The 27945-nt window shown below is 41.7% G+C and overlaps 1 long non-coding RNA gene across 2 annotated transcripts in view; it reads left to right on the plus strand.

The window, feature by feature from the left end:
• LOC137864671 (uncharacterized) overlaps nucleotides 1–27945 on the plus strand; it is a 95033-nt gene that overhangs the window by 34316 nt on the left and 32772 nt on the right. For both annotated transcript variants that reach the window (XR_011101586.1, XR_011101585.1), the window contains exons 3-7: nucleotides 6268–6448; nucleotides 8495–8628; nucleotides 9006–10033; nucleotides 11250–11427; nucleotides 14230–14393. This is a non-coding gene — a long non-coding RNA (uncharacterized lncRNA). The remainder of the gene's footprint in view (nucleotides 1–6267; nucleotides 6449–8494; nucleotides 8629–9005; nucleotides 10034–11249; nucleotides 11428–14229; nucleotides 14394–27945) is intronic.

Consider the following 27945-nt stretch of genomic DNA (forward strand, 5'->3'; position numbering starts at 1 on the left):
GGAAACTGCATCAAATGTATTTACAACCCATATAATGAGAGTCTTAAAATTGTAATGATTCAAGAAGCTAAGTGACATAATATGTGATGAACAAACGAATGCAGCTAGAATGGTTAAACTCTAGAGCACTAGGTATTCATAAAGAGACACAGGGATCATGTTTGAGGTAAAGCGTTCATTTTTGCTGACATTTAGATGGCAAGATGAGAAACAATGATAAGATAACAAAAAGGACTTTTTACAGTTTGTTTCTCTAACCCGAGATTAAGGTCAAAGAGATCTTGGCTTCTTGGCAGTGACAATGGTGAGACCAGGTGAAATATCTTTCTAACACTGCCAAAATTAGTGCTGGCTACAGCAGGTAAGGTGTGCAGTGAAGGGAGAGATGAGCAGTACACACTGGGTCAATTCCAAACAGGGCATGAGGATGTGTCCCAGGCAGTAGTAGCTGTGTCCCACAAGCTGGACGTAGTGTCAAGACTACAGCAGCGTTCACTGCAAACTACAGACTTAGCAGACGGAGACAGTAAGCTGGAGCACTTTGGTCACGTGTAAAGTCATTATGAGCTGCCAGTGTGTCCAGCCTAGGACAGCTGGCATGATTCTCAGTTGCATCAATTAAAATATTTTTGGTGATAATGGGAAGAGTTTGTACCGTAGTGTAAGATATTGGCAAGGTATCGTTAGGAATAATCAAAAATACAGTAAAAGCTACAAACAAGATCAAGCTTAAAAACATCAATGTTTTAAATAAACGAAGGAAGTGTCAAGTCTGTTGGGCACTCATACATCAAGGACAAGGTCGGTTCGTAGCCAGTGGGGCTCTGTCCAAACCACACTTCTCATTTATTATAGAACATTTCTCAGATTCAGTGAATTAGCCTCTAATTAGAGGTCACCGTTCTATAAACTAAACATACTTAGGAAAAAAAATGGCAACTTACACCAAGTCATCTTGAAAAGACAAACTTGGGGGAAAAATAAATGTTTTCCTATGTGCAGGAAATATTACAACAATTTATCTTTTCATGTCATGGTGAACCTCTCAGAAGGATGTAAAGCAAGGAAAAATAATGGGGATGCCAGATATTAAGTTTAGAATTGTAGCACTTCATTTATTAGATGACAGAAATCAAAATGTTCCAAAATGTCTATTTTGTCTGGAGGCAAATGACTTAAAACAATCTCTGTAATGGTTTATTGCACTGGTAAACACTTTGGGAAGCTTTGTATGGAGAGTTTTATACGGAAATTAGTTAAATTAAATTTTGCATAAAGAACTCATCATTTAATGACTCTCTGGAGAGCCTACACACTGTGGAATTTTAATAAATATGAAAAATGGATTTTTAAAATTCTACTTAGCAATCAGGGCCTGATTATTACCTTGCTGCCAAGAAAAAGCTGTGAAAATGGGAGACGTGCCTTTTCAAGAAAACAGAATAGGCTGTAGAATCCACTTTTGCTAGGCGTATATTACCAGGGAGTAACAAAGGATGACTGCGCCTGTACAGCACTTCCACAGATCTCTTACTGTTTATGTAAGACATCTGCATGCACTGTTCATGCCTGTCAGTTTAGGATTGTTTATAACCACTTGTCTGCATCTTTAAGAGCACAAAGCTGCATTGTCAAATTATGGATTTGCTTGCATATGGAAATCTGTTTGCATGGGAAATCTCCGGTTTTGCATGTATGTATGCCAATGCACATGGATGTGAGTAACAGGTATTTTAAGTAAAGTTTTTAGACACTTCATCTATCAGGTCAAAATGAAGCAATGTGGTCACAAGATCTCACATCCTGAACAACACAAGCTGTAAAACCTCATTTACTAGGCAGGGAAATATTTTTCTGTGCTGCTTAAGAGAGCTCAGGTTGCATGTTGTGCGTTCCTAATGGTACAGTTGCACAGGCACAGATCGGGCCAAAGGGCTTGACCTGCAGCACGTCCCCACTCCTTTGAGCACCAGGACCATTAACAGCCTTAAGTCAAGAAAATACTAGAGCCAAATTCTAGTTCTCAGGCCTGATAATCAGCTGGAACAGATGTAGTGAAAATAGTATTAGAAAATCATTTTAAATCAAGAGCTATGAAAGAAAACTATTTACATGCAATTGTATGAATGCTTACAGTAAAAAGATGAGGATAAGGAGAAGCCAACCCAAACTATTGGAATGGTATAATATCCAATTACCGCACTTCAGGGCAATGGCATCATGCACATTATTTAAACAGAGTAAAGGCATTAAGCTGTATTCAGAGCTGTAATGGCAGCCTCCCAGTTTCAAACATATTAGGCCCTGTCTTCCGCAAGTGTAAATCAGCCTTGCTGTGGTGTTGTCAATGGGACTGCACTCATTTGCGGCTGCCAAGGATCTGTCTCATTAGGTTCATCTGACACGCCGTGCTGGAAACCCATGCCTTTTGCAAGCTCTACAGTTTTTGCTGCCAAAAACTTTTCAACCTTGAGAGAGAGAAAGAAATGTGTGACAAAACAATTGCACTTTGGGATAAAGCTTCTCCAAAAAAATCTGGTTTTCTCTGTCCGGTTGCCAAATGCTTCCTCTCATGTAAGCAATTGAAAAGTCTCATTTGAACAACTTCTCATGAATAGCATAACTGTTGCAAAGAATGTATAGCCTGAGAGCCCATCTTAAGTATTTAAAACAATCTTTGCTCAGGCCCAAGGGAATAGCTGCCAACCTCTCACAGGCTAATCCTGGCCAAACATGAGGTTGTCAATAAGTCCAGCAGCCACTTGGAAAATGAACTTCTCTCCTTTCTCTTCCTGCAAACATCCTCCACACCTGAACTCTCAAACAAGCTACAAGGCTGGTCACCTGCTCATTCCCTTTCTGTGGGCAGTCACTGGGCATTTGTAAGAACAAAGAGTCACTAAGAGTTTTATAAGTAACAAAGTAGTGATATTTATTCATAATGGAACAGAAATGTGCCTGAGAAGTAGTGCTATCCTCATTTAATGATCAAGATTTGAAGTTATCAGACAAAGATCTGGCAGGAACCATGGGGTAAGTTCAGAGTAACACTTTGTTTTCATCTCCTCAGGAAACCATGTTCTTCTGTTACCTCCAGCCTAACTCAGCCAGCCATCATGACGATGAAATAATCAGAGGCAAATGCAGGAGGACAACTTGCTTGGGCAAGGAGCTCTGCTAGAAGCTAGAGTCACTGAAAAATAAGAAGGGAAATACAAGATAAGAGCAGGTATAATATAGGTATAATACAGTCCAGGAGTAACAAATATGTTATTGAAGAGTAATGCCTCATGCACTTTGGAAGAAAGAGGTAAATAAAAACATATTATCCCAATGGTGGCATCTCATTTAGTAAAAGAAAAAAGTCAGTTGGTGCTCCTCTGTGCTCCTGGGACAAGCCTGGGGAGATGTCCCCCAGAGGGAGTGGTGTGGGTGCAGCAGAGCTTGAGCCTGATCGTGAGGAGAGTGGGCATTGATAGGACTCAGTGCTCTGCAAAAAACAGTGTCTGTGGAAATAAAACATACTGCTCAAAATTTAGAACGGAAGATAGTTGATATTTTACCTTGCCTCTTATAACTGCAGTAAAAAGTACATTTCAACTATTTTTATCATCTGCCATACAGGATTTTTATGCACTAAAGGCTCTGTTATTGTAACATTTATATAGCTGGAGAAGTCCTAATTTATCCCTATTGATTTTAACTTGCTTTTACACGTGGGCAGGCGGCTTCAAATATCAATATTTTTACATTATGACAGATCTGCTGCAAATGGATTGTTTTACCTATCAATCCTTTACTTTTGAGTAGCAACAAAATATGATGCAGAAAGGAAGGGCGGTCAGCATAAAACCTTCCCCACCTTACTTGAGATTGTTTCCAGTAAGCCTCATTGAACATACATGATATGTGCCTCTGGGTTTGTCTTTAAGGCCTCACTCAAAACAATGGCGTTGTGGGACATCTTGTACGTCAAATGGGGTAATTTAACAATAACTCTAGGGAGAACCTTTCCAAGTGTATTAAATTTTAAAAGTATATATGATTGTTGGCATCCTTGTTTTACAAGCAGAGAACAAAAAGGACTGGCAAGGTGCTAGGGAGGCCACATAGCAGATCAGTGAATTTTCTCCAAGTGGGTGTGCAGCTTCTGCCTCCAGCACTGTTTACTGGAGCACATCCAAGTGGGAAAGAAACTGTCTGCCTGCACAGGACCAGAATTCCTCCCTCCAGACTGTGCTCTTGCACAGGACACTTGCAGACAGTCTCTACAAGTTCTGCTTCGTTGCTTCCCTGAAAGCTGTGGGATTTTGCCATTGACTTCAACTGCTGCAATGACAGCTCCAAAATATTTTTAAATTATATGTATATATATATTTAAATAGGCTGCTTTCACCAAAACTTCCCTTAGGCAACATTAACTTTTGTGACCAGCACTTAGCAGGTCATCTGGGGTCCCACTGACGTTGGCAGGGATTAAGCAGGTCTTAATTTTAATAACGAGAAGCTGTCAGACAATTTCTCATGCTGTTTATTCACGAATGTAAATTCTTTTAACAGCCATTTCGGGCTCTGAAGGACACCTGTTGTTGTTTAATTTCTTCCAGCAAATGCATTTATTATGATTATGCAACGCTCAGAGGCAGGAGCACCTCCCTGCCCTTTGCAGGCAGCCCAGGAGGACAGGACCTCAGGTAAATGCAGTTATATCTGCCCAGGAGGCACGTGTCTCAGAGTGCTGTGTGCCTGTCCCCTCAGGACAGGTTCTCTGGCCACTTTAGGGAGAAGTAGCCATGATCACTGACTTCAGCTGAAAATTGGCCTTTAGCTCACAGCGTTCCTTGGATGATTTCTGCTGAGCCTGCTCCTGCATCCCACCCGAGTGAGGCCAGGGGTGGGGAGGCTCTTGCTGCAGTCATGAAGGTGCTTTCAACTGGCCCTGTTCCCCTCTGCCTTGCAAAAAAAAAGCTGAGCAGGGGCAAATTCTGTTCAAAGCAAGGGACAGGGTGTCCCCCTTGATGACACAGTAGAGCAGGAAACTGTTCTTCTAATGAAGAGTTAATATCAGGTAAACTTCCTCAGGTAATCTGCCCTGCCTTTTTACCCGCTGGCTGGGTTGTTGCAGGGTGCACGCCAGGACCACACAAAGGCAGAAGCTGTCTTTCATGCCGAATGAATAGTGATAGCACATAATGCTTATTGCTACATCCATGCTGTGTCTGATAGCATCACACTAGATAGTTGCGCTTACTTCTCCATTATTCCTTATCCTTAACCAGCAGGAAGAGGAGTGTTCAAGAACGAAATACAGAGTAGTGCAAAGTAAGATACAGGCTTGTTATAAGGGGAGAGTGAATCAAAAGCATAAAATGAGGTCTGGAGCCCTGCAAAATGAGGCTCTGAAATACACATTGCTATTATTTAATGATGGTATTAATCCAGCCAGCCAGTTCATTGCTTCCTGCTCTTACCCTACTGTGCAAGCCATCATCCATCTATTGTGCCAAGGCAGTTGCTTTGGAAAAGTTTCTCTATCTGACAGAGAAAACAAGAAAAACAGCTGGAGACTGCTCTGTTGTTTCTAAACGCCAGGAATTCAGGATCTTGCTCTGTAACTGTAGAGGATGAGGTCCTGGCACCCTTCCTCCCAGAGCCGCTGGAGATAGCACTGGTTACAAAGTCCCTGGGCTGTTAAAACACGTGTTTTGACTTCTGAGATGTTCTCCATGGTAGTTGCAGTGTCTTCTAATATAGATCCCAATTTCTTTTGAGATTACAGGACAATGCCTTGATTTCTTGTTTGAGGGGGTGTCCCAGCCCATATTTCAGTGCTGCAGTCACACAGGTCTTGCTTTGACAAACAGGAATGGGGAGAACTTTCCCAATTTCTAGAGCATCCATTTCTGCAAGTCCAGTTAGAGGCTGGGGACACCCTCAGACACGAGGTATGTGTGAAAATCCTACTTCTGGATTTTTTCATCTGGGCCACAAAAATATATCTGTGTTGCCAAATGTTGTGCTTTGTTGTTCTGCTTTGTCATTTCTCCTTATCAGTAGCTGACATGAGCTGGGTATCGACTGCCTTGCTGATTTAGGGGATGGAGATCATTTGTCTAATGGTATAGTATTACTCTCTTGGTAGTTACTAATATTAGCTATATATAAAATGATAACAAGACAGTGATAGGACAGCTTTAGTGTGAATTATTTATACATGAAAAACTACTGCAGATTTTGCTTATATCCTATCTCATTGCTATTTTGTAGGATTTCCTGGACCCTCTTGAAGTCTGTGAGCAGTCCTACAGCATCACATCAAGCTGTGGAGTGCCACACTGCTGACACCATGCTATACATCACATGAAAAATCAAAACTGATCAGGGCATGAACAATTCGGTGCTGAACTATGACATCAGGAGTTAAAATCTAGAGGCAGCTTTTCTAGAGGTAAGAGAATGGCTTAACAGCACTTCTGGGTTTATTTCTCACTCCAAGGACAGGATTCCACTCACATTCATGCCCTTTTTGTTTTTAGATGCAAGATTGAATCAAGCCAAAGAGATCTTGTTTTGCTGAGACGTTAAGCAATTTTTTTTTTTATTTTTTAAATAAAAGGACTTAGCTAAGTAATTCTGCCCATTTCATTGGAAAATACTCTGTACTGTTCTTGCTGACCCCTCTGAACAAGGCAACATTATCAACAGCATGCAGAAAAGTCCCTGACAGAAAGCACACATTCAGAGTATCTTTAATAGAGTACAAATAAGGGGGTGGGACTGAACTTTGGGGTGCTCTTGCAGTCATGCCATCTATTCCTCTGAAAGTGCATGCCCTTCCGCCTGCTTCTAGGGAAACACCAAATTGCATTATCAACTGCTCTGAATGCACATAGCTGGTGCAGAGATTAGAGCAACTGACAGCATCAACTGTTTGTTCTGCATTCAAGAATATAATTCTCCACAGATGTTCCTTATCTACAATATTGTATATTTTGGTCAGTACATTCAAATAATGTCACAGAAGTAAAATACCTGGGGTGGAATCCAGACTGGGAAGCACTTGGCACAAACTGAATCACAACAGAGCTATGAAAAGACCTTTTCATTTTAATTCTGGACAGTAACACCAGAAAGAATAGAATGATTGCGATGTAAAATACACCAGTTTCTCCTCAGTGGTTTGAAACTTACTGTATGCTCTCTTTTGGTTTGCTTGTTAACTCTGTCACTAGGACCAAAAGCTGTTTTCACCTCCGTTTGAGTCAAATGACTGTCAGTACCTGCAGCCAGCTGGGGAGGGAGGACAGCCACCCGGAGTTGTGGCATGTGGGCATCTGTTCCCCCTACCCTCTTTACCCTCACAGCCTCTGCAGTGCTCCAGCCAGGAACCAACATCCTCATTGCTTTAAACAGGGATGCAATCGTGAAGCATATTCATTCCCATGGGAAAAGGCATTGCCTTTTTTTTTTTTTTTTGCCAAAATACTGACTGCTGCTTTTAGACTAACATCTTTCACAAAAAGAGTTTTAATTCCAGAATGCAGAAAACACCTTGAATGTTGGTAGCTTTGCTTTTTGTTATGAGCGTCATCCTTGGTTGTTAATGTTACAGGCCATTGCTCTTCTGTCTCCTCTGGGGTATGAGGCATCACTTTTGTTATAAATAGGAAACATGCAGTCATTTTCTATGCATAGGGGAAGCACTTTGTTCTCAGAGAAAGGTGAATTATGTAGTCCAAACAGGTGACAGATAGTAGATGTTGTTGCTTTCCATAACCTGAGATGTAACCCAGCTGTGCCCTTTGCTTTTGCAGATGTCAGCCCTACCATCTGCTGCTGAAAAAAAAAAAAAAAAAGGAAAAAAAAAGCAATAAAAACATGCATCGCTGTGGAAACCCTGAGCAGTTCTGTGGTCTTTTCTGCACTCTGGTCAGGCTGGGCATTTTTAAATAGTGTGACCTTTATTGATTCCTACAAAAATGAACTGCGCAAGATGGAAAACCTGAAACACATACTGTTAAGAGTTTCCTTTTAGGACAAAGAATACAATTATATTACAGGAGTGTTAAAACTAGAAGATACAAAATCAGTTTGTTTCCTCAGAAAAAAATTTGGGAAGGCCTCAGAGGAAAAGAATGGGTGACAACAGAAAACAGATCTGATCAGTGAGATAGTAGAAGGATGGGAAAAATACTTTTTCCATTGAAGTCAGAGGTAGTTATGGCATTGCTTCAATAGAAGAAGCTTTTCATCAACTAGAATATTTAATGCATGACAATTTTACATCCTTCTGCCTAAGAAGAGTGCTGCGGCCTGAAATTGTTCTCACTGCTGTAGGCGTGAGCTGGCTGTTGGTCGCTAGCTGCTGGCAGGTGCTGGCTGGGAAGTGGCGTGAACAGCCCAGGAAAGGGAAACCCACAGAGCCATACGAGCCTTACTGCCTTGCATTCCTCCCCTTGCTCTGAATGGAACTGTCCCATTGCTTTTTTAACAGCAAGAAGACAGGGCAGACAACGGGAGCCCTTTTGCAGCATCTACTTTGTTCCCTATCTGCTCCTTGTCCCAGCTGGATAGCCTCAGGTCTTCGGCTGCAGTCTACTGCTGGTCTCCAGTGAGAGACGAACCTGAGTAAGTAAAACATTGAAGCAATCACTTTGTAGTGTAAAGCATCTGTCCATGGGTTTGTTTTCTCTTCTTCATTTGATCTAATTCTGGGTGGCTCTAGAAGGAACACTCGTACTGTGGAACAGCAGCTAAACAAAGAGTTGCAGTGTGCAGGAGAGCGCAGTGAGTGCTTTCAGCTCCACAGACTTGTGCTGTTCTTGGCCACTGCCAACATGGCAGTGCTCAAAACAAGTGTGCAAGTACTGAAATGAAATCACTCAAACAAGTTTGAGAAATGTGATTGTTTTTCCTGACTTTAAGATTTTCTCTGTCTACATTACTCTGTGGTGTCCTATGTGGTTAAGGGCAATAAACTGTTTCTGCTCTTGCATGGCTTTTAGGTTCAAACCCCATTTGGATAAGTACAAAAAGCCTAGTCTTAACAGACTGGCTTTTCTAAGTCAAAGAAGATGGAAGACAAATGTAAGGAGTACTGCGCTGCTTTGTGTCACTGTGAAACATCAGGTATTCTTCAAACAGCTATCAACAATGTTCTCCAGACTTCTTGAAAAAAAAGGAAAAATGAGAAGATCTGAATAAAAATGGGAAAATAAGGACTTGTACTATTAGGCTATTAGTCTGGTTGGTCTGAGAGGGGCTGTCTAGCAAAGGGGCTGTTTGCCGTGTTATTCATCAACTTTGCTTGCAGCCTGAACAATCCTTATGGCTGCCAAAAAATCAGGACAATTTCCTCCATCTGTTTAGGTGAAGGCTGTTCAGGCAAGTTATGACACTTAAATTTGTGAGAGATATTTCTGAGACTGTTTCTGGGAGATGATATACCATAATAGCAGGTGAAACTGCAGACTCCTCCAGAAAAGAACATTTGATGTCTAACACAGACAGATGCTGATGTAAATGTTTATGAAGAATTTAAGTATGTGACATTGCCTGTATGGCAATGCAGAAATTATACTGCTAGTGAAAGATATTTTATGAAATAAAAATCATTGGATGAGGAATGGATGAGAATGGTGCCAAAGCAGGACCACTGCCATGACAAATGTAGTGCCAAGCAAGTGCAGCAAGAGGAAAATCTATTAATTACATATATTCAGTGTTAGAGGCATATCTCAAATCTGTCATTTTAAGATGCTATTAAAATTAATGCTGTCCTGAGAGGTAACTCTTGGAACTATGTATAAAAGTACCCAATTAATTAAAAAAATAAAATCCAATGAGATGCTAGATTTTGAGAGAGAAGCAGTGAGCAGCTAAGCATACAACCAGGCACTCATAAAATGGACTCTCCTTGGAGAAGAACACTTTGTCTCTCATTTCTGAGAGCCGCCTTGCAGCTGGAACTGAACTGGAGAAGGAACTACAGGAATTGAAGATCACATTTGCAAATCTTCTGCAATTTTGAAAGGTATTCTTTTACTTATTAAAAGGGCATTTTACCGAATACATTCATAGCAAATACCAGTGGGTTTACTTAAGTGAAATAAATTACCCCCCTATTGAAACACTCATTTATAGACACAGACCCTGGAGTCACTGGTCACCAGTTTCCACATCCATGATTTAATCTGACAGTGAAAGTGAGGGAATCTCTGAGATACTCAGCTCTGGCAAATGAAAAGTGAGGGAATCTCTGAGATACTCAGCTCTGGCAAATGAACTACAAACATTTTCAGCTCTTTCTCTTCTTCCCATTCTAGTCCACTGCAGGACTTCAAAACATGTTTATGACCTGGATGTGTGTGGTAGGATCTGTAAAATAATCAGAACAACCAAACTTGTGGCTCCACTCCTTCCCCTACCACGTAGGAGTTTTGAGTGGGTTAATGGTGGGGAGGGAATAGACCGAGCATTTCTGCAAGACAAACGGAGCTTCTGGTGTCCCTGCACTTCACTGCTCTGGACGTGCCTTTATCCTCCTGGCTGTCAGAGCTTGTGAGATGTGTGTTATTTTATGTCTGTAACCACCACAGCAAGGCCTACATGTATAATCTCCACTGTGGCAGTACCCAAGTCAGTAAGTGAAATCACAGCCTTGTATTGATTTTATGTACTGCTGATAATGAATTTGGGAATCCTCTGGGATTACGTAAACGTGCTGACATAGAGCTATGGGGTAGGCTCCTGTATTTCTTTTTCACAGCAGGTAGCCACTATTGACATACACATTTTTGTTACAGTGATGTATTAAAATTCAATATGTGTGTCTCGTCTTATTTAAAACAAGGGGGGAGAAATAGGGAGGGGGGGTGAGATTGGCCTGCTAATCCTAATAAAAGGAAACCCATTCAAATAAGTAATTTTATAAACTACTGAGCACTTGTACTGAATGAGAAGCGAAGTCTCTTGCTATTAGCTTTGGCAAAAGCAGAGCTGCTTTGATTATTAAAGGCATCATGAGGGAATACCTAGCAGCAGATGCTGCCAGTGAACCACATAGACTGGTCAGGAAATCCTTGTGATATGTAAGTGCAGGGAAACATTTCATTTAATAGATAGAGGAGAATCAAATTACTACTACATTCAAAGCAAAACTATCATACACAACAACAACAACAAAAAAGGTTACTATTCACATTCTATTATATATTTATATATTTATTAATTATCCTTTTCTATGCCAGGAGGTATACACTGCATGGTATGGACACACTATCTCACCATCCAATGCTGTCAAATGCTTAGAATACATGCAGCAGAGATACGGATAAAAAAGGAAGGGGATGTGCACCTGGAAATGTGGAGGTAGATCCCTGCATCTTAGACCCTGCCTCAAGCAGCCACAGTTTCAGCCCCCTCTGTGTGAGTACAGGGGTTACAGAACAGGAACCCCATGCAAACAGATACAGAATGTATCAGAAACACTTGAGAACTGACTTTAATAGTTAAAATTTAATTTTGTATTTCAGTGATTTATGTATTAATATGTCCTGATTCTTGATTGTGGAAGGCAGTGCTTGTAACATTTGCAAAGCTTACACAATCCTCAGAATTTGCTTAGATAGTGATTTTGAAGGCATGTGCTGCTAATCAATGTGTTAATGATTTCTTCCATGCTGTAATCCATCATTTTATCACAGCACACAGTTTAGCAATTTGCTTATGCTAATTATTACAACAGCCAGAGCAATATGAGCACAGCTCTAGGCTATGTTTGCTGTTTATTTACATTTCTTCCTTTTACCATGGGGAAGGCCCAGAATCCTACAGACACCAAGAAAAATTTACTTAGATACCAAAGATACGTATCTTGCAATCAGCAAATTCCCCTTGATGCTCACTGCAAAAGTGGCGCACAGAGAAAGCTGCTCTCATCTCCAGCACCCACTGCACTCCTGGGTGAGGATATGAAAATGAGACAGGCAGGAATTTGAGGTAATGGGGCTTCTTGCACTGATGCTTGTACCAGAGTTAATGCGTTCAGTGGTCAAGACTGTTAATCACAAGAGCAAAGCAGTGAGTCAGCAGTTTTGCAGATAGAGCACTAGGTGGGCATCAAATTAAGGCTTTATCTTCTAGCTTTTGTTGCAGTGCCTGCTTAGGCTGTTTTAACCTTTCTGAGGGCAGAAAGCCCTTGTTATTCTTTGCTTGTGAGTGTATTCCTAACTGAGAGGATCTTAGCAATGCAGTCAGCAGTGCATGTGAAAATATGAGTGTGCCCCTGCGGTATTCTGTGCATGTTCGTGAGGGTAAACAGTTCATCTCCTTCCCACCTGTGCAGTCTAAGTGTGACCTGCCTGTTTTGCCCAAGAGGGGCATTCGCTATATCTAAACATTAGTGCAGCCTCCCCGTACAGTGAGCTGAAGGTGGCTGTGAGTGAGGAGAAGCCTTCAATGTGTCCTGTGAAGGGATTTTAGTAGGCAAGGGTCAACAGTGCAGTGTGTCTGAGGGAGCTACCAGCAAGAATAAAGGCAGAGACACTTCTCCCTCCCATCTGCCCTGGGGGAACCCAGCACGTGTTGGTGTAGGCTTGAGAAGTGTCAGACATGCTCCTGGACAGAGCTCTGCATTTTGAGGCATGCTCTAGAGCCAGTCATCCAAGACAGTGAGTGCGGGGCAGTTGTTTCAGTGGGCAGATGTGTCTGGAGGGCATTTGAACCTTCTGCCATGCCCCTGGCCTTGCTGAAAACCTGAAGGCAATGTTGAGATTGCAGCCTGTCACAGAACAATAGCTTTCAACCTCCATCATAATTGCCCTCGTAAAAGTAGCACAGAAGAGTTTCCTGACAAGGCCATTACTGTTGAAAGGACAAAGGGAAAGTAGTTAGTTGGCTGTGTTCAGAACTGGGTTATCAAATTAGCTTCAGCCACTTTCAATTACAGAATCTCATGGTTTTGAAATGAGTTCTAAATGAGGGGCTATAATTCTTTGTCTGCAGTGAGCAAAAGAACATAATCATCATTATTTAACAGGGGCCTACAGTCTAGCTAGCTCTGGGATAAGTTCGTCCAAAAGAAGAAAGGATTCAATTGGTGTGAGCGAGGCAGAAGATTATCAACTGGCCAGGCTTCAGTGCATTTCTTAGTCCTGCAGCTATGGAAGTGACCTTGGGACTCATCCAGGAGGGATTTACTCCCAGAGCCGTTCTGAACTGCTAGCTAATGAAACATAAATACCAGAAAAATTAGAGCAGTTCAGTTTGTCCCACACATGCATCATTCCACCTTAAGCTAGGGCTTTGCTCTGCAGTGGCTTTGATTCTGCCTGAAGAGCATTGTTGTCGTTATGAGGGTGTTAAATCCTACCTGTCTGGTGGCTGTTTGGTATTGCTGCAGCTCTGTGTCACAGGAACAAGGAGAGAGAAGAGCTGGGCTCATGCCAGTAGAAAGGAGGCTCATCTGTGGGATCAGGCAGCCTTCTGAAATGAGCCAGTGCCTGTCCTGCTGCACCTTGTCTTCCTCAGTGAAGCAGATGGAGCAGCCTTTTGCTGTGCTGTGCCACTACAGCCACTTTGCCCCACTGAGCCAGGGGTTCTGGGCACTGTAGACAAGCTTGGCTAGGGATGACTGGATCACCCAGCGCATATAGGATGAACAGCAGTGAGTACAAAACTTCTAGAAATGCAAGGCAACTGTGCAGGGAATGCCATGCCATGACCATCTTCATAGGCTACTTCAGGAACCCCTGTGGGTTCAAGAGAATGTCTGTCCCCGTGCAGACTTGCAGCCTCCCTCCCCAGGCTGTGGTTAGGTGGCTTGGGATGGCCAAGTCCATGGAACCAAGGCAGTGACTGGGACCTCTGAGGCCATCTTCCAAACACAGTCCTTTAACAATATGCACAGGCAACATCAGTGAAATCATCCAGGCTTCTTGGTCTCTGAGGGAGCTGCTGCTGACATCCAGATTGCTTTTCCGTGCATGGTCCAGAGCAGCTACAGCTACATAAACTGCAAGGACACCACTGTCATGCAGGCAACTAGTGGGCCACCATGGGAGATCAACAGATATCTTGGCAGGCTTCATTGCACACTTCATGACATCTATGTTCTCTGTAACTCAGGCCCTGAAACCAGTATAGATTAAAGAAGTTGAATTATTGTCTCTGTTTTTCTCAGTGCCTCTATCTGGAAATAAAAGACACTGTTTCTTCTTTATATCTCAGGATGGCAGCTGCAAGGATAAGAATGAGAAGAAAAAACTTCACAGATGGAATCATAACAAATATTGGCTTGTCTCCATGTGGAAGTAAGCAGCATGTGGTACCTGGGATGTGCACCACATAAACTGGCCTGCATTGATTCCCTCGCTGCACACTCCTAATGCAAAGTAAGTGTGAAATCATTTCACATCTTTAAAGTAAATTCTGATCTGGCTTATCTCACACTAAGACATGTATTTTCCTCACCAAACTCTGGACTGACACATCTACTTAAGGAGCTTACGCTATCTCTGGGGTAGTAGAGAAAGAGGGTTCACCAGATTATGATGAGGTGAGGGTAGGGAAGCAAGTCTGGAGTGTTGTCTGATACATTTTCAGGAAAGATTTACCAAATAGACGGACAATCCAAGGACCACTTTTCTCCTCCTGTTCACTGGATTTCCAAAGTCAAATTTACAGTCTTTTGGCTGTTGATAAGTTTGGCCCAAATAGTGGGTGAAAAATTGTCTCTGCTGAAATGAAGGGAGTTCTGTCATTTATTTCAAGAGGTCATTGATTCTTTAATTTTTGTTTTGTGTTTCTGAATCAACATTGCCCTCAGGCTTATGAATGTATTTAGATTTACATACAGTCATGAATATACACACAAATGAAAGCAACAGAGAAAGAAACAATTTCTTTTTGAGTTCTGCAGCTTTTATGAATTTGTTCAGTCCTTGTTCTGTACATTAATTTTATTTCCAGCAAGATTTCTATTCTATACAAGTTACAAAATGGATATCTGGGGAAAACTCATGCCATTTCACACTAGATTTGTTGTTATTGATGCTGTCAGGAATTTAGACATTGACTTTCTTGTTTTCCTTGACAGTTCCATGAGTTTTATTCTGTTCTTCATCATAAATGGAGTTTCACTGGCAATGTCTAATAGCTGCTGAAATTGCTTATAAATTTTCCTTGGAAAACATCATCATATTATGTATAAAAATTAAATGATTGTAAACAGTGGGAATATCAAGGTCAGTCAGTTGTGTAGTATAAAATCGTATCATAAAAAAGTGCAAAATTTCTCCTTAATGGATGCATTGCCTGACTAAGGGTTATAGCATTTACGCTCAACTTGCTGCTCAGAATGGCAAAGAACTCTGTTACAAAAAATGAAAGTTAACAGAAAAATTAATTTTCCAATTAGCCCTGGAGAGGGAGGATCTCTTCTCTCATCAGAGAGATGGATGTGAGAAGAACAGTATCTAGTCTGGGCACACTGGAGTAGAATCCTATGAGGACCATCATAAAAGGAGTTTCATTCAGGTGTTGAATGAACAAGCAGGCCTTGGGTTGACTCCTGGATTTATCACCAGGGTCATGTGCTGTTTCACTGCCTTGGCTTCACCTCTCTGAAATGAAGTTTGGTCTTTCTCCTTCCTAGTGGACTTCTCTGTTTTGACACTTGGATTTTAGATACTTTACAGGAGACAGAGAGAGTCTGAGGGCTTTGATTTTGTTAGATCCACTTAACACTGTTATGAATCAAAGTGTTTTTAATTATAGACAGTTCTGTATACATCTGGCACATCCCCAAATGCTAGCTGGCTCATGGAGAATGTGTTGTCAACACAGTGCAAGCAAGCTAGGTCCAATTTTGAACTCTAAACACACTGGAGACCGTTAGCAAGTCAAAACCTCTCTCAAGGGATCTGTAACATTCCTTGCTGCTTCTTCTTGGCTTTCAGCAAAGAGAAATCCCACTGCCTCCTCTTGCAGCCATGACCATGGTGCATGCATGCCCTCCTGTGCATGGAGTGCAGTACATGTGCAGCCACAGTCTGTAAGAGGAATTAGCACATTGGTGCGCAAAACAAAGGGGCAGGTGGTGTGTTGCTGTATTGTTTACACACCTCATTCACGCAAACCTCTGTTACATAGTCTAATGAAACAAGGTGCTCTGAGGGAAAAGCCCATTTAACAGAATAACAAATCCCATTAAGCTCAGTGGAGCTGGAAATCTACTGCATAATAAATTAACTCTGAATTCGTGGCTCTGAACATAAATTTCCAGGTCTAGAATGATAATTTTTAAGCTTGCATGCAACTTGGCTAATAAGCTCAGCATTGTTTTTCGTTTGGATACATTTTACTGATAGTTTTTCTCTTTTAGTTTCTGTCAAAACAGCAGTTAAACTGCTTTGATCTACTTTTACAGAAGGAAAAGCTGTCACATTCAAGCTTCAGGAATGTTTGTGCATTCCCGTTATGGAAGGTACCACCCAGACTTGTAAGCAAGATACTGCTCCTGTCCCAAAGGCTTTGCAGTCTAAGGCACTCAAATCCAGTCCTCATACCCATGTTGATCAGGGAGAGAAGAAATGCTGTTTCTGAGTGACCCAGTCAGCTGTATACAAGTCATTTTAGCCTGGGAAACAGTATGGCTGTCTATGACTTGGTAGAGGGCCCAAACTAGTAAGTCAGGGGACATGTTTTACTAATCTGGATGCAATTCAGCACAAACATGGCTATACAACTTCCAGGCCAGATCTGATGTGCCCACTGCTCTGTGGGAATCTACTGGTGGCCTGTCCAATATCTCAGCTTGGAATTCTGTCATGCAGGGTAAGCATATGTTGTCACCAGTGCGGTCTGCATCAACCCTTGTCTTGAAATGGTCACGCTGGCATGTTATCCAGGAGATAGAGCATATTCAGCACATTCTCCTGGTAGGAGAATTAATTTGAGCAACCTCCCTTTCAGTTATTGCTTCTGATTCATCACAGCAGCTACATGCATTAAACAGTGAAGTCACCAAATCACACCACTTGAATAAAAGCTGAATTTCCATCTTGTGAAGCAAGAATGCATCCTGCAAAGCTCCTTACTGACAAGGCAGTTCAGGTTATGTAATTGGCAGCTTCACAAGCTTTTCATCTTAGTCTGAGTGGTACTCAAAAAGGAGTGAAGTTCTCTTCTATCTCTTGAAAATATTGATGAAACTCAAAGAAAGTGCTTACTGCTGAATGTCCCACTGATCAGAAGAAGCCAAGGGCACACTGCCTCACTACCAAAAAGAAAAGTGACTTTGGAAAGTCAGCTCCTCCCTCCCCCCTTTTTTTAAAATGAGTGATTTGCAGGAGCATGCTCACCAAAATTATTTAGATTCTTTGGGTCACTAAGTCCTACTCCATGAAACAGAAGAGCTCCAGATCTGATCTGGAGGCTTTATAACTCTTGCAAAAGGAATCTCAGGAAAAGCTGTCTGCATTTCTCTGGCATGCTGAAAGTTTTGTACAGCCTGTCTGCATGTGCCAAGTGGCAGTGGAGTGAGACCCTCAACAACCTCCCAAGGCACTGGGCAAGCTTGGGCATGTGGGCCAGCTCTGCCCAGTGGTGGGAGCACATTTTAGTGAGTTTGAACAAGCAGTGAAACTGTCCTTGCAGGCTGACTGCGCACACCACTTTGAAGGGCAACAGGGATGTGGAGAATAGTGGGGTGAATCAATTCTGATGTAACTTCATGCATGTCAGTAAAATTACACTTGGTCCAGGATCTGTCCGTGCTGAGCATGTCACTGAATTTATTGCTGTCTTCTGTAGAGAAAATGAGATGTTTCTGTGGGGAGAATTTTCAAGGGCAAGCACCAACATTTCTCCAGGTACATTGGAAAGGTTATCGGGATGCTGTCCGTAAATCTCCATTAGTTTTAGGAGTCAGCAAACCCTTTGCAGAGTGCAAGCCCACAAGGAGCAGGTACCGAGGTGGAAGAGACCTCTCCAACTGAAGCCAGAACTGGGGCAGTTAAGCGGATATCACTGTTCATTAGTTAGTGTTGTCTTTTATGTTTCTTTTGCTCTGGTTTTGTTTTTTACATTAGGACAGACTGAATAGGCTCTTTGCTTTGGTGTTGTTATTCTCAATTCCCTTCAGCGCGTTGCTTTTTCTGGGCTTCTTAAATCCCAAAAGGTGTCAACAGGATGAAGGAAATCTGTTGCGAAGGACGAGAGAGCCCATTGTGGGGCTGAAAGGGGCTGTGAGAGAGGAGCCGAAAATGCTCAGAATGACCCAAATGTCACTGGAGCAGGTCGCTGGGACGCGCTCAGGGGCCTCGCCATGGCAGTGTGTGTGGGGATGGGCACGGCTGCAACGGTGCGGGAGCGGCTGAGGCGGGAGCGGCTGAGGCGGGAGCGGCTGAGGCGGGAGCGGCTGAGGCGGGAGCGGCTGAGGCGGGAGCGGCTGAGGCGGGAGCGGCTGAGGCGGGAGCGGCTGAGGCGGGAGCGGCTGAGGCGGGAGCGGCTGAGGGAGACGCAGGAGCCGCGCTGCTTCCAGGTCTGGTGCCCTCGGGCCGCTGTGGGGCTCAGGCGGTGCTGCCCGGCTCCTAACCTGTCCTCGTCGGCCTGCTGGTGGCGGTAAGGCGGCATTACTCCTGTGTTTGCGGGCGTTGACAGCACCACAGGTAATGGGTGCTGCCTTGCAGCAGGTAAATGCCATACGTGAGCTCCTCCAGCCCTCAGAGGGCCTGAAGTTAGCATTCTGTGCCAGTTATTTTCTTCTCTGTTCACTTATCTAAGGCAATAGAAAAGCAAAGAGAAATTGGCCCAGCAAATTAGCAAGCTTCTACTGACATGTGTTCTCTGGAGGATTTCCATCTGTGGCCACATCCCTATTGTGACTTTTCCTTTTTTCTAATGTATGTTTTCAATATCTCAGTGTTTGAAGGTAAAGTTATTTAACTCCTGTTTTATTTCCTGGACTTGAGTAGACTAAAACAAGAAGTGAAAATTGGAGCAGATTGTGGGGAAGGGGGCTTTGCTGGTGGAGTGTTTTTGCAGGTCTTTATGGCAGAAAAAGGGACATAATAATTAAATACTATGGGGGAAAAATCATGAACGATATTTGTGTTGTGATGCAGTTCAGCTTGGTCAAATATTTCTGCTGAAGAGAAGAGGAAGAAAGTGGCTGGTGATACTTGACAGAAAACATGTCCCTGAGCTCTACCTTAGCTCACGTTGCGGATCTGATACCACATTGGGTGAGTTGCTCAGAGATGGGAGAGAGGGAGTAGGACTCCAGAAGCCTGTTTTGGGAATTTAAATGGTCATCGCATAAGGAGAGCTTATCATTTTCTTTTAGCGTTTCATGTTCAGGATGGTTCCTGAATAGCAGAGCTGAGTACGAGCAGCCGTCCTTGAGTCATGTTGTTGTCTTTAGCAAGAGCTTGTTCATTGTTCCAGCTATCATCAATGTCACAGAGCAGAGCACTGAGGCTTGTGAAATTTAATATTCCTAAAAATGGCAATCACCATCGCCCATGAAGTTCACTGCACCATGTTGTCTGCTGTCTGCATTTCTACTACAGCAATTTCTACATGGTCATTTTAAATAGTGAATATTATGTCTCCAAAGCAATTCAGGTACATTTTTGCTTATTGAAAAGAGTCTCTGTGAATATTCTCTCTTTTCTGCTTGTGAGAGATGCACAGACTACTTTGACCATAGATATTAAAATTGGAATTGAGCTCGTCCATATTTCTGAATGCATGAAACAGAGATGAGCTCACACAGGTTGTGCTTCCAGTTTCACAGGAGACTCAATAGCTTTTCACAGGAGGGATCAGTTGATTATTTTGTCATTTTAAAAGCATAAAACGTTGAAATGCATGGCTATGCTTTAGGAGTTGTTGGTTTTCCAACATTTAAATAAATGACGCACGGTATTTCTTATGTCGAGGCAAAGTTCAGATAGAGAAAAGTACCTTGTTTCTGTGATTCTGTATTCAGTTGTCTTTTGAAAAGCTACTAAAATAATACTGTTTACAATAACCTCCTCAGATAAAAGCATTTCACTTCTAGGACTGAGAATTAGAATTTACACATCTTGCACTTCATCTCTGATGTGCTTTGCTCTCATACTTTGCCCAGAGGTTAGATTATTGTTCCATTACTAGTATAAATGGGAGAGCTTTTGTTTCAATTCAAGCTCAAGTAAGCTCTTTTCAAGTCATCAAGGTCTAGCCGTGGTACTCTTTTAATCTTTAGCTCAGTTTTTTCCACATAGTGTCTAAAATCTGTTTTCTGATCACTCTTTTGACAACTTGCATGTAATAGTATTTTTCCTCTTTTCATCACTGTTCCTGCTTACCACCTTTCTTGCTTATGATGGTTATATTACTTGATTTCTCTGCAGCCCATCTTGTACCTTGGAGTCTGCACAAGTTTGTTGGAAGAAAAATGTAAAGGGATAGCAGTTTGCAATACCCCAGGGAACAGCATTGTTTATGCTTCTGGCAGGCTTATTGCAAGATACTACAGGCTGGTGTGTGCTAGATACTACAGGTTCGTGTGTGCATTCAACGAGTCCAGTTCTCTGCCTGTCAACTTGGTATGTAATTAATACAAGCAGTTGTTACTATGGTTCATCTGCTTGTTCAGTGTTTCAGTACTGCAAACGCATTGTTCTAGGAGTTGCCTCAGCATGCTCTTAAATGAAATTAAGAAATGTCTGTTGCCCTGCACTAGATGCAAATGAGCGAAGAATTTTTTTCTGACAGAAATTTCATAGTAGCAAAAATGAAAGTATCACACACTCATTACTGTAAACAGCAAACTTTCTCATTGACACTGCTGTACAGTTTTAACTGTAGCATATATGTACAAATTACAGCTCTGATGAACAATCATCAAGGGTGTTACAAAACCCAGTGCAGTATCTTTTTGTACTTAGAACATAAGAATCATATTAACTACATCAGTATATGTCAGTCTACTGAAGTGAAAGTGTCATTTTTCTAACAGGGTTTGGGTCTGTTACTGTATTACTAATGGCCTCTTCGCCCTGCTTCCTAGGAACAGCTTAATGAAAGGTTTGATGTTGAATAAATGATTAAAATTTGCATGAAGAGGTATTGAAGGAACTTCTTTTTGGTGAGTCAATAAGTAATAGCATGCATCGTTGGTAAGTGCTAGAGCTCTCATCTAACGGATGTGCTAGACAGAAGGATGTGCTATTCAAAGAATGGCCTTTAATTCTAACTTCTTTAAGACTTAAGCATGTCTTTAAAGTTAAGCAGATATTACAGAAGATATCCTGAATAGGGAGTGAAAGCTGTGTGCCAGTATTTGGCAGAATCATACCCATAACTCTGCATATGTATTGCCTTTTGAATATGCCTTTGGCGGTTTAAAGGATGGTCCTTCACATAATGTAATGGGTGAATAACTAATGCTGGGTAGACTTGTGCTGAGTGGTACATGCTTCATCCAGTAGCACCACTGAAGTAACAGACTGTCAGAAACCTGCCAGTAATGCTATTGGAATCTGTCTCATTGTTGGCTGGCTGAGAATATCAATATTCCTCGTGCTTACTTTGAATTCACCAATGTATATTTAAAAGGCACAAGTTTCTACAACAAGCAGGGAACAGGCCTTACTGTAGACACTGGCATAATTTTTCTTCCCAATGCAAATGTATTGGCCTAGGTGAAGCTACAGTAGTCCAAAATTAGTCATTGATGTATGTAACAGAAGCTGCAGTACTACTGGAGGGAACTTTCTTCCTGCTGTTCTGTTGTCATAGAACTGTTTCATCTACCTTCCCTGCCATGATATACAATGGTTCCGAAAGGATTCAAACCTGCAGGCAACTTCTGCTCTTATCTCTAGAGCTCAAAATATGACATGTAAATCAACTAACGACAATTACAGGAATTGCCAGGAGCCCTGCAAGCACATGGCTGAATAATTATAGGCAAGAACATACTGTGCATTGCGTGTCCATGGGGTTCAGAAGGGCAAATGCTTCTTTCCTGTTTTACAGAGTTGTGTGCAGGCATGTGCAGACTTCTGTGTTAGTTAGCTCAGTGAGGAAGGAAGGATTCACTGGTCATCAGAAACTCTAGACTGGTGCCCTTCATGAGGAGAACAAAACAGAAGGTATCTCAAGGGCTTATACAATCTTGTGTTAACTGTCTTCCTTTCTGTTCCTTTGAAGTGTGCCTGCAATGTGGTTTAAGTACCTGTAACAAGAATTTAGGCTCTAGCATATCAGGCTTAAGCAGAGCAGCTTCTTGTTACAGTCCCACTGATGCATTCCATGCTCTGGGGAGATAGCATGTTTTGAAGACTTCGGTCTTGAATCCAAACTTCTGCTGAGTAATTACCTATAGAAACATAAAACTTTCCACATTAAGATCTGACACTGTTCTAGCAATGAAAGCTGTATGTTGGAGTTTCACAAAAGGCAAGTAATCAAAATGTTAACGAGAATCATTTGGGAGTTACATCATTTACATCTGGGAAAAAGCTGTCAACACCTGCCATTTCTTGAAACCAGAGTCTTCCCTGTTGCTGGCCATCCTGTACCCTGACCTCTCTGCTGTCCAATTTTAGTCACAGTTTACCTAAGTATGCTCATCTGAACAAAAGAGGTAGCCACGTGTCAAAGTAGACATGTTTTACTGACTTGGCTTGTACCTGTGTCCCCTTGGATAATTACTTCAGTTGTAGATAGCCAGAGTCTTGAGAATGCTGAGTGGGACCGTGAGTGTGGGTATGTGACAGAGAAGCCATGAAGTACATGTATATTTTCACTGTAGCTACGAAGCTGCTGTGTGGGGCTCATTAGCCCCAGTTCTTTCTTAGTGTCCGTGCTGCAAAGAAATGGCCCTGTAGCAGTGTCCTTCCTCCCTCCTTCAGCAGGGTCCTCACATGCCAGTGTATGTGAGCAGAAAATCAACCCTGTGCATCCCTACTGGGAAGCTGTTGTTCCATATGACATAAGTTAGTCAAATAGCCAGCCTTCCTGCCTGCCTTCTCCACACTTTTCTAAGCTTTAAAGCAAGAAGCAATTATGGTATTTGTTGTTGTTGTTCTTCTTTTTTTTTTTTCTTTTTTCTTTTTTTCCCCCGCTGGACTTTATTTTTCTGTGGATTAGCATCAGTTTTTCTTATGGTTAGCACTATGTAAAGTACATGGAGGAAAGTCATTCCTGAAGCTAATAAGCTTTGTCCCCGAACCAAAGATTAAAAAGTAAAAGTAAAAACTTCCCTTCATTGGCTGGAGATGTTCTTCTTGAGTAGTTTGGATATGAAGGTGTTGCTTAGTCAGTGACAGGGCTTTCAGGGATGCTACAATGCATATCAATGATGCCACAAATTGTTTTTTCCATGTGCGGGGATAGAGGTAGCACTATATCTGCATAGGCAGGGTGCTAGAGTGAATTAATTCAACCCCTGCAAAAAATAAAAAAAAATCTCCATTACACCCAAATGCAACTGAACAGGAATGCTCATTTTTTTCAGAGGCTTATTAAACTTTGAAAAAGCATAGTACACAATAGAAAGAAGATGTGCTGTGCATATGTAATTGCTGGCCTTAAATGCTCTCTCTGGGCACAGCTAAGGAAAAGGAAGAAATCTGCACAGCAGAGCTACAGTGAGGTAAAACATTAAATGTCAGTGCCTGTCCCACAAACTCCCCCAAATCTGAGTACTGGGAAGGATGTGGAGCCTCTGCTCCGGGATAAACAGTGATTGCAATAATTGAAGACTTGGCAAATAAGCCTTTTAGCCTGGGAAATAAACTTTAGTGGCATGCAGACTTAGATTTTACTTGCCTGTATTCAGTAGCTGTCTTTGCCAAGAAGTAATGACGGCATGAGATTCAAGCTGAGCTGCCTGGCTTTGATACCTCTTTTGCATGTCACAGCACTGTTCCCCCCAGCCTGCTCCCCAGTGCCTCTCACCTGTCCTCTTGTGAGGCGTGCGTCTAGCACAAGCTTTGGTGTTTGCCAGCTTAATTCAGTCTCCCCAGTGGTCGTAGTAAATGAGCAGACTTGGGACTTAGTGGGCAAAGGCAACTCAGCTGAAGTGGGTAATGCTAAACATGTAAATAATTCACTTTCTTCATGCAGCCCTCTCCGTGTCCCGCACTGTGTGCATGTGAAACCTACTTCCTCCTGTAATTTTAAATGTGAATATGGGAGCAACTGTTGTTCTACCAGACAAGTTATAAATCTCTTAATACAAATTAAAAATGGTGTCATTAATGATGATGCTGAGAATCCATCACTGTTGTTCAAGGCCCGGTATGGTAGGCACTGTACAGGAGAAAATAGCCTTGACTGGAAGAGATTCTATTGAACAAGGGATGCAAGATGGATATGGACAGTGAAAAGAAATGCTGTGGTTAATAGCTACGCAGGGCAGCCTCAGCAGTCTGCCTAGTGAGTGTTTTGTAGATGTCTCAGGAAAAGAGAGGTTTGAAAAAAGAGCGCAGGTGATGTCTGCACGTGCAAAATCTCTTTATACAATTACCATTAGGTACAAATGCCTGAGCAGGAGGAGGAAATGGCTCTGCTTCTCACTAGCACATGGTGTGTGTTGGTGGTAATTACACTGTGGAGAAGAATCATAAATAATGAAGGAAGAATGAGCTTTAGGCAACCTAATTAAAAACCTGTACAAAGCTCTCTTTATTAGTTAGCAAGGTAATCTAAGTCAACCTCTGGCTCTAAAGATTTTCACTGTACTGCAATGGAAATTAATCATGTGTTAGAGTATTTTTGTTAACTCTTCACCTTGGTGAAACAGCATTGTCTGGGAGTGGATTTTGGAACAAAATGAATGGGTGCAGCTGCAATTGTTTCTTCTCTTAATTTTAAGAAATAACCTGCAAAATGTGTCTTGCATGGGTAACTACTAGTCTGAAGTGCTGCACAGTACATGACTTGTGTCCAAGGCAAAATCTTCACATGCATGTTTTCCCTCTTGTGTATAGTGCTTCTGTTGACAAAGCCTTCTCTCAATTTTAACTTCAGTTAACAGATGAATTGCACATCCATCAGTTTAAGAGGCTTTACATACTTATTCGTATTCGTGTTTTTGGTAATAGTCCTAACAGGGAGATATGGGAAAAGAGAAAGGTAGTTCTTTAGAAATACTCATGCTTTCTTATGTTCTTCTACTTACTTCGGCAGAGGAAGGAGATCATTAAAAGTTACTGTGTGCAAACACACGTGAACTAAATCGTAAAGATATCAGTAGTTGAAGTCTCTGCTGCATTGTAGGTCTTGACTTGGATTTAGTAAGGTGTCTAAGGTGGATTTTCAGGTCCTGTTCCAATGTGAGGACATATAAGAAAAATAAATCTTTCACTAAGCTGACTCTTCATGGAAACAGCCATTGCTCTTGCAAAATCTGTAGGATTTTATTCAAGTTTGCATCAGCTGCAAACCTGACCCAGGATGTTTTGTGTGTTGGAAGTTCCTTGCCATTGCTACTTTTTTTCTTAACATATTTGTTTGATATTTCCAGAATAACTTTATATTGGGGAGGCGGGGGGTACTGGAAGAAGAGAAAGATAATTAGCATTTATGTAGCAATCAGGCATGCCAGGTTCTCTTGAATTATTAAACTTAATTAGTTTCATTTATTATTCCTGCAGGCTACAAATATCTGTATTAAATGCCAACCTAAAGTGTGGTATGTTTGATCTGATGCAAACATGGGTTTGGAAATACACTGCAATGCTACTAAACTTCAAAATAAACTGATGATTCTGCTTTGCTCTCCTGTTAGAAATAGCGTGTATTTTTCATACAATGCTGTTAGAAAATAAGATCATCCTAAAATTTACTCAACATTGTTTGATATATCAGTAATTAAGTGGATGTTGCAGCCTGTTTCTGAAATTATTTAGGCCCTGATTTTACCAAAGACTGTATGTGTGGAAGATGTAGATCACTGGTTCCAAATACGTATGCAAAGCCTTGCTATACATGGCAATTCTACTTGCAAAACCTGGCTTCTGTTGCTTTTCTTCAGCTCATAGTTAGAGACCTATAACCAACATTCTAATATGTCAGATAAATAAAATAGTTAAAAGAAAATACTTTATCTCATTTCTTACCGTGTAGATGATTATTTGATTTCTGTGCCATGTTAATTATGCTTCTGAAACAAAAGAGAAAAATACCCTTTTCTAGCTGTTGGGTGTAGTTGTACAGAGAGCAAGGGACTGATACTGAGCTTGTCAATGGAATGAAGAATTTTTGCCTGTAAAAAGTTGGCCTTGACAAGTGGGGACATTTTGTGTAGCAGTAGCAATAAATCCTGGCTACAGTGCCCCAGTCATTACCACAGCACTGGCTTCCAGCTGCAGCTTCCTTGTAGACGGGTGTTCATGGACACCAGGTCTAATATAGCACCACTAGCTCGTTAGCATATGGCTCCTGCATAAGTCTGCAAGCAGCCTTCTTGCCCTTGGCAGCTAATGGCCCTCTGAAATTAAAGCTTTTATTTAGGCAGGATATAACTATATGTAGAATAGGGGGTGGAAATAACTCTGTATATGGTAGGAGTAGATTTGATGCATAGGAAGCTTTTTACTTCCTTGATTTTTCCTTTCAGAATTCTAATTATTTATTGCAAGCACTGACTTCTCAAATAGCTGCTGCTTCTCATCCTACTTCGGACATGTTTTATGGCCTTCTGGAAATAGCTAAGTACAGAGGTACAGTTAGAAAGGCAGAAGTGTATTGAAGCAGGCCAAGCTTAGTCAGTTAAAAATTCATTGAAGCCTACAGTTACTTAATTTTGCAAAGAAGGAAATCTCCCAGTCCAGCTGACATTTTAGTACTTTATCTTCATTTTGCAGCTCAGGTGCAATTTTTTCTAACCCTTTCAAAACAGTGATTTGATTCAACCTCTTTTATTATTTTAACTTGGATTTGCTTAGAAGTATCTTTGTAGAGCTTGCGGCTCCATTTTACAGATTAATTTGTAGACAAAGGATAATAAAAATCTCTCTAAATTGTTGGCCTGGGAATGTCAACTGACCATTTTCTCTTGTTGACTTCTCTTTTGGCAAGATGTCATGCCGCTGCACCTTCGTGTGAAGACCGTTCTCTTACCAGAGAGCTAGCTGGAAGAGTAGTCTATTTAAATGGAAAAGGACGTGCGTTTTGCCACACAACTGACAGACGATCTGTACTGGGGAAGGGATGCAATGCAGGGGAAAAGAGGATAATGAAATGAATTAAGAGGTTTTACTACTCCAGATTTTCAGCATAACTTATATCTGCAGCCCCATTCACTGGATGATGCTTTTACAGGCTGGCTTTTGAATTATTCTCATAATCAAGGGATTTCAGTATTCCCACATGATCGTGCTGCTTTAGTGTTGTAATAATGTTGTAGTCTGCCATTAATTACCCTCCTGTACTTTTTTAGTCACAATAGATCTAGTGCTAGGCTTTGATTGGTCATGCTTCTTAATTATCAATCAATGGTTTGTATTTCTGTATTGGTTTTGGTTTTGATCCCATGTTGGAGTATGCCGAGATATCAAAAGGCTGCGTAATAAGAGATTGTCTTTAAATGAAACAGGGAGGGTGGAAGGGCAACAGCGGCAAACAAAAGCCTCCTAGGGCTGTGTCCTCCAGTCTGGTTTCTGAAGAGCAGAATATGTGCAGCGTCAGTGCCTTTAATGACGTGTGGGGCTCAGGTTGCAGGGCATCTTTAACACAACATTTAAACACAAAGATGACTGCAAGGAGTTTGTTGATATCAACTGCAGAGGTGAGATGATGGAGAAAGTCTCAAGCAGAAGTGAATTTCACAGTAAGCAGGGAAAGCATTAAGGAAAATGACTCCTAATGAGCACAGAGCTAAACTACTGGTAATAGTACTGGGAACTTACCTTAATTTGCCTTGACAAGGAAATAAATTGT

Source organism: Anas acuta, chromosome 15, assembly GCF_963932015.1.
Source record: "Anas acuta chromosome 15, bAnaAcu1.1, whole genome shotgun sequence".
NCBI classification, from domain to species: Eukaryota; Metazoa; Chordata; class Aves; order Anseriformes; family Anatidae; genus Anas; species Anas acuta.